This window comes from Dromiciops gliroides, chromosome 2, assembly GCF_019393635.1.
Source record: "Dromiciops gliroides isolate mDroGli1 chromosome 2, mDroGli1.pri, whole genome shotgun sequence".
NCBI lineage: Eukaryota > Metazoa > Chordata > Mammalia > Microbiotheria > Microbiotheriidae > Dromiciops > Dromiciops gliroides.
The window spans coordinates 274,475,739-274,488,496 of record NC_057862.1 but is presented as its reverse complement, the minus strand read 5'-3'; the positions used below and the strand labels follow the sequence as shown (position 1 = coordinate 274,488,496).

The window sequence follows — 12,758 nt, the reverse complement described above, 5'->3', positions numbered from 1 at the left end:
GATTTCACCCTTTGAAAAATAGAGTACCAATAAAGGAAACTTATTCTGGGTCTTAAGTCTTACAAACATGAAAAATTAAAGTACATGGGAATCTTAGGGAGGAAGTGACAATTATTTTTTAGATTTTTAAGGTAGAAGAGAAAACAAAAAAATGTTGGCCTTAGTGTCTCTCATATTGTCTTATCTCTTTGGGGAGAGCTGATTTCAGAGGAAGGCTAGATAGAATCCAGGAGGGTTAGTAAGCTCTTAAAAATGGAATTTTGACCTGACAAAGAGAAATACTTCTGCTGAGGAGAAAAAGAAGGAATTGCCTAAGGAGACCAATGTAGGTGTTCAGGGAATTTATCAACAAAAACGTGTCAGAAGGTAAAAACAAGAGCAGTTAAAAGGAGATAAACACAAAAGACTTGGACTGTCTTATAAAAATTACGTATCAGGGACTAAATCTGAGGCCAGTGAGGAAGGATGGAGGCGATAAAAAGGATGTTTTGAAATCTCTGGAAATCAATCAAGTTTAGAGCAAAAGAGAAGGCAATGGGTAATCTATTCATTTTGCTTTTGCATTCTTTGTCAAGGAGAATGATTTTTGGCCTGGAAAAGACATTACAAAAATCACTAATAGTAGTTGATATCCAAATAAGTAGGTAGAGAGTAAGGGAGCACCTATCCTGTCCTTGAAGAATTCAAGTCAAGTGAAAGTACAAACAGCCTAGAGTACTAAAAGAGGTGTATTTTATTAAGCCAACTAATGATCTTTATTTAATCATGAAACTCAGGATATGTCCCAAGGAGGTCAATGAAAGAAAGAACGATTACCTATCAAAATATTTATTAAAGCACTTTTTGTGGTGGCAAAGAATGGAAAACAAAATAGATACCCACTGATTGAGGAATAGCTAAACTAAATTATAATGTACATGAATGTAATGAACTATTACAGGGCCATGAGAAATGATGAAGAATCCAGAGAAAAATCATGAAAACTTTTTATGATCTGATGCAGAATAAAGTAAGCAAAACTAAAAAATAATATATAAAATTACTGAAACAAAGGAAATGAAAAGAATAACAAACTATGCTGTATAATTGTAATGATTGTTAGGATTTGGCAAGGAATTAATTTCTCATCTCCCTCCTTTCTTTGTAGACATAGAGAACTATGAATATACTATTGAATATATTATTGAATATACTACCAGACTAGAATGATTCATTGACTGGTTTTGCTGATGTGCTTTTTCGATATTTTATTATTTTGTAAAGGATAATTTGCTAGGTAAGGTAGTGAGAAGGGATATATTTGGAAATGATGGTTATTTTAAAACAAAATATATCAATAGATGTTTTTAAAAGAGAAAAATGTTTCATGGGTTGTAATCAAATTTGGAAAATTAGAGAAACATATGATTTAAAACAAATATTATGAAAAATGGGAGATATGCTGTGCAATTATAGAAAGGGAAATGTCCTAAATTTCTAAAAACTTAGAAGTTCAGTCTGTAACCTGTAAATCAAAGAGCTTGGCATATTTCTGGCAGCATTCTAGAAAGGTAATTTTTCTCTAACTAAAAGTTTAATATGGATAAATGTAAAATCTTACACTTTGGCTCAAAAAGTCAGCTTCATTTTTTGTGTGTGTGTGTGGGACAATGAGGATTAAGTGACTTGCTCAGGGTCACAACAGCTAGTAAGTGCCTAGTGTTTGAGGCCAGATTTGAACTCAGGTCCTCCTGAATCCAAAGCTAGTGCTTTATCTACTGTGCCACGTAACTGTCCCCAGCTTCATTTTTAAAAATATGGAGGGAGATGTGGCTAGAAATCAGTTTGCTTTAAAAAGAATTGCTGGGCCTCAGATTCCTGGACCCCATGCAGGACACACTAGGCTCTGCAAGAGAAGCCATTAAGTTCATCTAGCCAAGAGGAGAGAAGACCACCACTATGTCCCATTTATACCCAGCCCTGTTGGCTGAGAAAAAGAAGGAATGGCTGGATATCACCTTTTGGATTGTTGCTCCAGGCAAGGGCATCTTGGCAGCTGATGAGTCAGGTTAGGGTGGAGAATACAGAGGAGAACCACAGAGAGAATCACCAGGTCCTGCTCAGAACTGATGGAAGGATCAAGAAATGCATTGGGGGTGTCCTCTTCTCCCATGAGACCCTCTATCAGAAAGGCAATTATGGGGGGGCGGCCTTCATCCACACCATCCAGGACAAGGGCGTTGTTGTGGGCATCAAGGTTGATAAAGGTGTGGTTGCTTTAGCTGAAACTGATGGACAAACCACCACACAAGGGCTGGACGGGCTCTCTGGGTTTTTTTTTTTTGTGAGGCAATTGGGGTTAAATGACTTGCCCAGGGTCACACAGCTAGTGTTAAGTGTCTGAGGCCGGATTTGAACTCAGGTACTCCTGATTCTAGGGCCAGTGCTTTATCCACTGTGCCACCTAGCTGCCCCTGGACAGGCTCTCTGAATGCTGTGCTCAGTACTAGAAGGATGGGGCTGACTTTGCCAAACATCATACACCCTCTCCCCTGGAAATCCTGGAGAATGCCAATGTGCTTGCCTGCTATGCTAGAATCTGCCAACAGAATGGCATTATGCCTATTTTGGAGTCCGAGATCTTACTGGAGAGAGACCATAATCTCAAATGATGCTAGTACATCACTGAGAAGGTACTGGCTGCTGTCTATGAGGCCCTGCGTGACCACCATGTGTACCTTGAGGGGACACTGATCAAGCCCAACATGGTGACCCCTGGTCATGCCTGCCACTTCAAGTACACCCCTGAGGAGATTACCATGGCAACTGTCTCTGCCCTACATTGAACTGTGCCTCCTGCCATCCCAGGTGTGACACTGCCGTCTGGAGGTCAGAGTGGGGAGGATGCTTCAATCAACCTTAATGCCATTAACCACTGCCCTCTCCCCTGGCCTTGGGCATTGACCTTCTCCTCTGGGTGTGCCTAGAAGCCTCTGCCCTCAGTGCTTGGCATGGGCAGAGGAACAACAAAAGTGCTACCACTGTGGAGTTCATCAGATGGGCAGAAGTGAATGGTCTTCCTGCCTAGTGCAAGTATAAAGGAGATAGAGAAGATGCAGGAGCAGCTAATCATGCCTACCGAGGCTATGGAGCCCTGGTCACTTCTGTTCCCAGCCCATGCCACCCATACTAAGCTTTACCTGTAGCCACAGCCATGAACCAAATAGCTATGCAGAGCAGAGGGAATAATAACACCCTTTCTGCCTTCTGCTCAAGCACCCCAGCATCGCTCCCTTATATTGTTAAACCTTGGGGAGGGAGAAAACAGAGAGCCCCTCGAGCTGAGACAGTTGGATTTGAGTAAGGAGCTGCCAGATCCAAGCAGGATATCTAGGTTCCCACTCCCCCATGCTGTCTTTGTGTGATATCCCCCTACTTGCTATACCCATGATTCCCTAGCTTCTTCCTGGACTTTTATCCCCCCCTCCATGGTTATAGGGTTTGCCCCCAATTCATGACACACCTTCCACTTGGCAGTGTTGTGTAGCATCTCAAATAAATGTTAGTGAAGCAAAAAACAGAGAGATGATGGATGGATGGATAGATAGATAGATAGATAGATAGATAGATAGATAGATAGATAGATAGATAGATAGATCAATAGATCGATAGACAAACAGACAAATGTCTGGATAGATAAATAAATGAATAGATAAATGAATGAATGAATGAAAAGAATTGCTGGTTTTAATGACCTATTAGCAATATAGCAGCCAAAAAAAGTTGATAACTTTGCATTGAGAGCCACAGTATCTAGAACATGAGATGTAATAATAGTGTCATCTAAATTCTTCCCACATCAGAGCCAACCTGGGCAGGTATTGTGTTCAGTTTGGGAGGCCACATTTTCAGAAGAATGTTGATAAGCCAGAACAGTATTCAGAGGAGAGTGATGAAGCTGCTGAGGGACTTCAAAACCTGCTGTTGGATATCCTTTGAAGGAACTGGATAATTATCAATTTGGAGAAAAGAAGACTGTAGACATAGTTATCTTCAGAAATGTCAAGGGCTTTCATGTAGAAGAAGGATTAAGTTTCTTATACTTTGCACCAGGTCACAGTTGGGAGAAGTAGAGGCAAATTTTGGCTTGAAGAAAGGAAATCCTTCTCCAAAAATGAGAGCTATCCAAATGTGGGTTTTGCATCACTGGAGATCTTTCAAAGACTGAATGATCTCTCAGTGGAAATATTGCAGAGTTGATTCTTAGTCATGCACCAGTTTGGACTCAGTAGCTTCCTGGGTTCTTTTCAATTGTAGAATTAGTTGATTGTGTTGATTTAATTTCCTACCATGGGCAAGTCACTTCAGTTACTTCATCAGTAAAATTTGGGGATGACACTAATGTCTTTTCCAGCTCTAAATCTTTTGAAGAACCTAATGCTATGAAATAGCTTGTTTGTTCATGTTTTAGTAACACTGTTGGCTACCATTATTTCTGAAATACAGCCAAAGATGAACTGAAATGCTGTGCTGTCCTCCTAATAGGTCTCTATTATGCATCATTTGCTGGCTGTTGTGAATTTTGTGACTGTTATATTTTTTTTCCAGGAAACACTGTAAAAGGGCTTTAGGACAATTAATTCTTGTCAGCTCAGATCTTTTCTTCACAAATTCTTTCATTGTGAATACTATTTCATTAAAATTTCATTTTCCCCCTTATGGGTTATACTCAGTTTTACCAGATAATTCATTCTTATTTGGGAATATCCTATTCAAGCTCTTTGGGTCTAAATTTTAGGGAGTCTGTCATTTAGGTAAAGTTTTCTACCTCCTGTAGTATTGTTTATTCTTTTTCCACTTCTTTCCTCTGGAACTCTCCTTTATTTTCAATACTTTGCTCAAGAATTCTCATTAACTTTATAAAACATTTTTGAACTTTTGCTTCATTTATTTAAAAAATCTAATCAACCTTCTGTCCAAGTGATTTTTGTTTTATTTTTCTTGTAGATATTATAACATTATTCTCCTCTTCTAGATTTGTGTCTTACGTGTCCTTGGATCCACAGTTCTCTATCACCGGTGTCGTCTTTGGCTTGCTCATTTTCCAGACATTTCCCAGATTGGCACTTTGTGTCATGACCAAGTTATATGCTCCTCTGGAAGGAATGGTGGGTTATTGTTTGGACCTAATCGGTATTATTTGGCATTTTACAATGCTTCTTCTTGGTAGTGAGCTGAAGACCCTAAGTATTCCAGCTTCATCCTTGCTCCATGCTTTACCCCAGTGCACATAGCTGAAGATTCTGGGTTTTCCTGGTGTGCTGATGTTTGTAGACTTCTGTATGCAGTGGTACCAGGTCATATTTCTGACTCTTTGCTATCCCTGCTAGTTCCTCCAGAAAACACAGCTCCTCTATTTAAATGTTCCTGGTTAGTTCCTGCTGCTCTGTACACTATCCAGGATATAATATTAAAGAGGTTAGAGGACATCTCTAAAAGGAAGAACAGTCAGGTGGATTGTCTAAAGAAACACAGTAACCATTAGTGGTTCAGTGTTAAGCTAGAAGAACGTCTCCAGTGAAAAGTTCTAGGTTTCTTTGTGCAATTTAACAGTTTTGTAATCAATATACCATATACAGGCATAGATGACATGTTTATGAAATTTGATTGTGACACTACTAGGAGAAAGAATGAGAAAGTTGGTAGAAAAAAATGTTGGATCAAATTTTATTAGATGAAATAAGAGACTACCTCTTAATAGATGAAATTTAACAGGCATAAATGTAAAGTCTTATTCTTGAATTGACTTTAAAAAAACAAACAAACTACGAGATGGGGGGAAATCTGACCAAATAGCAGTTCCTTTGCAAAGGTCTAGGAATTTGAGTGGACTACGACATATTCAGTGTGATTCAGCAGTAATATGACTGTCATTTAATGGGCTCTCATGTGAGACACTTGTTCTGCTTGGTTCCAGAGGAAGGAACTCAGAAATGGGTGAAAATTGCAAAGAGGGAGTTGCAAATTTGGTCTCTGTGAGAAAAAACTTCTAGAATTAGAGTGATTTTAACATAAAATGCGCTGCCTATGGAGATTTTCACACAGAGACTGGGTACTTGAGTATGTTGTAGTGAAGTTTCGAGTTCAGGTGTCATTTTGAAAGAAGGTGTTTGGCTGAGGAAGGGAAATCATTTTCTCTCTATTTGCTGATCCCTTGTCTTCTGGCACCTACTTCTCCAGAAGTGGTGTCTTTGAAGTTTTGCCTTTCACTTTTCCCCTCAAGGGAATGTTTCCTTTAAACCCACCTAGGGAAGGAAAAATGGCAAAGAGGAACATGCCTAAGGAGGTACAGAGTCATTGAGTTCTGGTATTATTCTTAATTCACATGTGTCTCTGCTTTTGGAAAGCTATGAAAATGTGCATCAATAAAATCTTTTATTATGTCCCCAATCTTGTAACAAGGAATTTCCTTCTAGTGGTAATAAATTCCATCATTCTCTATCCCTACATGCCTCCTGGACCTTTGCCTCCCTTTTGGCTGTAATTGATTTCCCAGGAATACTATATCAATACTTCAATGAATGGCTACGTTATCTTGGAGAAACCAATGGCAGAACGAACTTAAAAAACAAAGATTGCATTAAAACAGAGTGGAAGGGGCAGAAGTGAAACAGAAAGAGAACAGGGTTCCTTAGCTCTGTCCCCTCTCTGTGGAGTACTCTATCAGCTCTACTACCCTTCCATTCAGCAGCTGAAGAAGTCACACAGTCTTTTGGGGGTCTTAGTGTCCTCCTCTCCTTGCTTCCAGGCCAGTTATCTTACTACTTGGTACCCAGTAGTCAAAGGCACCTGCCTGTCTGCCTATCCCTACAATGACTCCAGCTAAAGTCCACTGTGGTACCACTTTCTCTTGCTGCAGTCACTTCTGTCTCATTATATTGGTTCTTCTCTGATGTCATCCTGAGCACATTTTCTCATATCTCCTTTTTCTGAAGTTTTCCATCATCTCTTCCAACTCCTTGGCAGCCTTCCCATCAAGAGCTAGGTGCAAAATCATTGCAGTCCACTTGACATGTGTGGTTACACATCATTATACCTAGCCACATTTGTACACCTCTCTAGTTTCCCCTGTAATAGGACGAAGTCTGATCAGTGGTTGAATAGACCTAGCTCTTCCATTATATATGCTGGCTTATTTGCCACCAAACCTGATTTTCTTTTAATATTTCTTGTCTCCTGGAGCCATTTTCTATTAGACCCATTCTAATTTCTAGGAGTTTAATTCTTAACATTTATCACCATCTCATTAAAAGGAATTATTTCTCCTTGCTATTTTTTTCTTCCTTAGGCATTCCATTTTGCATCTCTTGGTTCATTTCTTCTAGGTCTTCTTGAAGTCTTTGTGGCTAGGACATTCTTTTCCCTGTGGCTGTACTTGGACTTGTGGAGTTTCTCTCTTATTCTGGGTTTACCCGCTTTGGTTTCTCTCAGTCCCAAAGCAGTTCTTCTTTGAGTTTGGAATTTTTTCTTCCTTTTATTCATAACTCCAGCTTCAGTTTCTGGATTGGTGACTTAGTCCGGGTCAAATTCCACTCCCCTACTTCATACTACTTCATACGTTTCCTCACTCCCCTCACTGCTTATCTCCTCTTCCCCCAAATCACTTTGCATTTATTTATATGTGGCATGTTGTTTACCTTGATAGATCATAAAGTCCTTGAAAGTAAGGGAATTTTTGTATTTGTTTTTATATCTTCAGTGCCAAGTACAATTTTTGTTGTTGTCCTGGACCTGTGAGTTCATTGACATAGGGTACTCTCCTGATGAGGAGCAGCTAAGGAGCTCAGTGGATAGAGCCTTCTGGGTTTGGAGTCAGGAAGACTCATCTTCCAGATTTCAAATTGGGCTTTAGACACTTACTAGCTATGTGACCCTGGGCAAGTCACTTAACCCTGCTTGCCTCAGTTTCTTCAATCTATAAAATAAGCTGGAAAAAGAAATGGCAAACCACTCTGATATCTTTGCCAAGAAAACCCCAAATGGGGTTGCAAAGAATCAGACACTACTCAAAAATGACTAAACAAAAAAACAAAACACCCCAGAGGAAGAAAAAAATATTTTACAAATCTGTAAACTATTATTTAGAGTTGCCAGAGGTACTGAGAAATTAGTTGACTTCCCCATTGTCATACTGTCTGTGTGTGTGTATTAGATATTAGATATAGATATACACATGTGTGTATGTATGTATGTTTATATACACACACATGCATGTGTATACACACACACACACACACACACACACACAGGAAGGACTTTGGTTAAAACCTCCCTGACTCAAAGACTGGCTAAGTGTCTCAATATCTGCTTGTTTGTTGATTAATTGGGCTAGAAGAATATTAATAGATGAGATGAAGGAAGAGGTCAGCAGTAAAGTGGAAAAAAAGAAAAGGAGGAGGAGGAAGCCTGAGTATGTAACTTTAATTCCCAATTAAGTGTATTCCTTAACTAGTAATTAAATGAAGAAATCTAACTGTTTCCATGTAACCAGTAACTGTTATTGACAGAATTGTGCTTCTATACTTAGGCAGCATTCTTGCTGGGTACATGTTCACCATTTCATATCAAACAGGAACCAATTATGTTTGTCAATGCTCCTTATATTGGAGTTGCTCTGGGAAACAGTATATTCTGGGAACATTTACTTATAATATCTTTGGAAGTATTTTTTTAAAATACAACTAATTTATAATCAGTAATCGATAAAAGACAAGCAATACATTAACTCTACTTCACTGTAATGCACTGTAGATTAAATGAAAAATGAAATAGCATTTGAAAAATTCTAAACATATCTAATTATACCCTGTATATAAATTTTATAACTGCAATGCACATATCACAACACATGGTCTTCTGGGCCAGGTTATGACAGTTTAGCAGTTTGGGAAGGGAGAGAAGACATAGAAATTGTGAATATGTGAAGCATAATAATTGATCCTCTTGAACTAATCAAATTAATTATCAAGACCAACTATCTAATTTTTCACAGTTAAACCCCAAAAGAACTCTAATTAGTAGTGTGAGCTCAAATTGTGTCTTCTTTAAATGGTCATCTTGTGTGAACTGTTGCAATTCACATTTTATCTAAATCTTCTAATGAATCTGAAAAAACAATTTTCTAATTAGTAAATTACTTTGTGGTCCATAATCCTCACTGACAATCCATTCTATTATTAAATTATGAAGGAGCTAAGTTATAGAATAGTCAGAACTATGTAATAAAATTACTTACAGCCCTTTTCTTTAAAATAAATACTGCTTTTTGAATGATATAACACAAATGGTTTGTCATCAACAAGCATTTAAGTACTTCCTATATGCCAATGTATTGAGCTCTGGGGATACAAATACAAGCAAGCAAGACAAGTCCTTTACTATATCTCTAAGAATGCAAATATATATATATATATATGCACATATATATACATTTTAAAATTTGTTTTTAAATTAATTTTAATTTTATTAATTAAGAATCATTTATCTCCTCTCTGTTCCACCTTTCCCCAAGGGGGAAAAACCCCAGAAAAACAAATATGCATATTCTAGTAACACAAACTGTAGTCATTGCTTTTCATTGTAATGAACAGAGTTTTCGAGTGTTTTTTTTTTTATTCTGTCTTTACAATGTTGTTAGTGGTATATATACATTGTTCTCAGCGCTCTGCTTACTTTACTCTGCATTAGTTCATACCAGTCTTCCAGGTTTCTCTGAAATCATTCTTTTCATCACTTTTTACAATCCAGTAATATTTAATTTCATTCATGTACCATAGTTTTGTTTCGCCATTCCACAGTTGAATTTTCCACCTCTTTGGTACAATGAACCCAAAAAAGCTGCTATAAATATTTTTGTACATTTTCTCTTTCTTTGACCTGGTTTGGCTGTAGATCTACTTACAGCATTCCTGGGTCAAAGAGTATCTACAGTTTAGTAATTTGAAGGGCATAGTTCCAAATTGTTTTTCAGAATGACTGGACAAATTCACAGGTCCACCAACAGTGTGTGAATTTGCGTGGAAATTTACATTTTAATGGAAGAGGTCTGGTAAAGGAGGCCAAGGATACTGATGAGAAGGAAAAGATACCCAGTTAATGAAGTTGGAAGTAAAATGGAATATTGTTGGGGACCTTCCTGAGATAGTGTCCTGGGTGGGAAGAATGGGATCAATCAATAGAAAAGTCGGGGTTAGGGTAGAGTTTGGTTTTCCCCAGGCCATTCTACTTCTTTTTATCCTCTGGTAATCACCTGGAACAACTGCAACAGAGTAAAGAGACAATTTGGTTTTTTTTTTAAACATTTAGTAATATTTCCCTTCCAAAATCTTGATTAAGTTGCTGTTTTTATTCAGACATAAACACAGTAAACCAAATTCTGTCTTCTTTATGCAGACTTGTGGGTATTTCTTGTATTTACTCCATGTTTGCAGAATTTCCATTCATTCATAAACCCAAGAAGCAAAAATGGATAATTTGAGAAGATATAGGTAGAATTAACCCAATGTGGGGGAATCCACAAGTCCTACTGATTTGGCACAAACATATACTTCAGTGTTATCAAACGTTATCAAATGTACTTGGTATCATCATATTTGAGGAGTTGGAATGAAAAGATTTTTAGTAATATCCTATTTAGTAACTTTGATTCAAAGCTATAATATGTGAGTAAAGTCCTGTTGATATTCATGTGCTAACATCTTGTCTAACTTATGACATAAATAACGACCAAAAAAAGTTAAAACAGTTACATAAAAATAATTTCCTGCTGTGTGACACCTAATTTTGTATTATAGAAACTGACAGGAGAGGACAAATGAAATGTCACCAAAGATTAATGCAGCAATAAAAGTCTGTCAAAACCATTCTAATTTTTTTTAAGTTCAAATGTTTAAGTGTTAACGTGAAGAGTCATAAGTCTTTATTCGCCCAAAGGCTGACATGCCACGTTTTGTAATAGGAGTTGACTCCAGTTGCAAGAAGTCACAGTATAAGAGATTTTCGTTCAGGTGCTGCTCTTCCTACATCAGCCTGTTTTATTGCAGTACAGTATGGAAATATTATTTAACGTGGAAAATTTTTAGAAGGGTATACCTATAAATCTCACTCTGCTTTTCTTCATAGCCTTAGATTTCCCACCCACCCCACCCCATATTCTCCAATTTAATCTATAACTTTGTACATTTTTTTATCCTAGTAGGAGTGTATAGTTTCCCCTATGGGCTTGCTATGAATTCCTCTGATACCATTTACATTATCGCTCAGGAGCATGTTCTATTTTCTTTATCTAGAGTGAAAAGGAATATGATAACCTGGTTTATGTAATAATCTTTCAGGCACCAGATGTTATGAATATGGGTTTCCATCTCTTTGGATAAGATATGGAGGCTAAAAATCAAGAATTGAGACATTATCTCTCAGGACTACATAGAATCCTTCAGATTTCTCCCTAACATTTTCCCTGAAATAATGATGAAAGAGAGCAAGTTAATTTTAACTAACTTAGCTATTAAAACCCTTCTATTGCTCCTACAATTCTGTATTTGACCATAATATGTGACTGCTTTTATTTTTTTTCTTGAATGATAATGTCATTGCTAAAATACCTTAATAACTTTTTAAAAATATATGTTCTTAGTATTATTGAGCATTTTCCCCAAAATATTACCAGTGATTCAGTTTTCTGATTAAAGAATTCCTGATTGTTGCCCAACAGGACCAGTGAAAGAAGAAGAATCTGTAATAGTTCAGTTCAACATTTGTTAAGTACCTTCTAAGAGTTAAGCATATATTTAAAAGGATGAGATAAAACATGCTTTCAATAAGTTTAAAGTCTAATTAGGGGGATATGACACATAAATAACTGTTGCACAAGGCAAAAGGTGACTCAAGTGCAGGAGAGATCCAAAGTATGATGAGAAATGTGAATTAATTGATAGATCTCTTTCCTCAGGGAAGCCTTCATGAATGAGTTGGTGCCTGAGGGAGTAAGGATTTTGAGAGATACATATGTATGAAGTATTTCATTTCCAGGAATGGGGAACAGCATAAACCAAAGTGCAGAGTTGGGAAAGGGCAGGACAAGAATGGGGAATGGTAAGTCGTCCACTTTGGCTAGACCAAGAATAGCACAAGACAAGATCGAAAAGAATGGTTGGAGCCAGATTATAAAGAGTCTCACAACAAAATACTTGTTGGTTGTTTATACTTGTTGGTTTGTCAACAATAAATGGTCAACATATTTTCTTGAGTGCCTGCATGAAAAGCGTTTTTCTAGACACTGATGTGTAATGGCTTTTCACCTCTAAGTTCTGCTCTTATCTTGAGTAAATACCAACAATTTTGAAGAAGTAGCATTAGCAGAATTCCACTTTGAAAGCATCCTCCCTATAGTATCCCTTCTAGAGATGAGCTGAAATAAGGGTCCAAAATAAAACAGTAGGGTGAAACCTGAAGCATATATGAGAGTAAATTTTAAGACGAGAGCAAACTATAAACATTCCCTGATTCCTTTGCAATGAAAGTCTTTTTTAGTTTGGAAAATACTTTTCAAAGTTGTCAATCAAAATTTCCCCCTTCAAATTTGACAAATGACAAACCATCTCCTTCAGCAAAATGAAAATAGAGAATGAAACAAAGTAATCTATTGCCATTCTTTCCTTATTTTCTTTTGGGGACAGTGCTAGAGGTTACTATCCTAACAATGTAATCACTATGTTTCC

At 37.4% G+C, this 12,758-nt stretch overlaps 1 protein-coding gene and 1 pseudogene across 3 annotated transcripts in view; both read left to right on the top strand.

Annotated features, from left to right (window-relative positions):
- The window catches only part of SAMD4A (sterile alpha motif domain containing 4A), a 309,605-nt gene that overhangs the window by 199,415 nt on the left and 97,432 nt on the right, over positions 1 to 12,758 (top strand). The gene's annotated exons all lie outside the window — the stretch shown is intronic.
- LOC122741908 lies at positions 1,936 to 3,067 on the top strand (annotated as a pseudogene).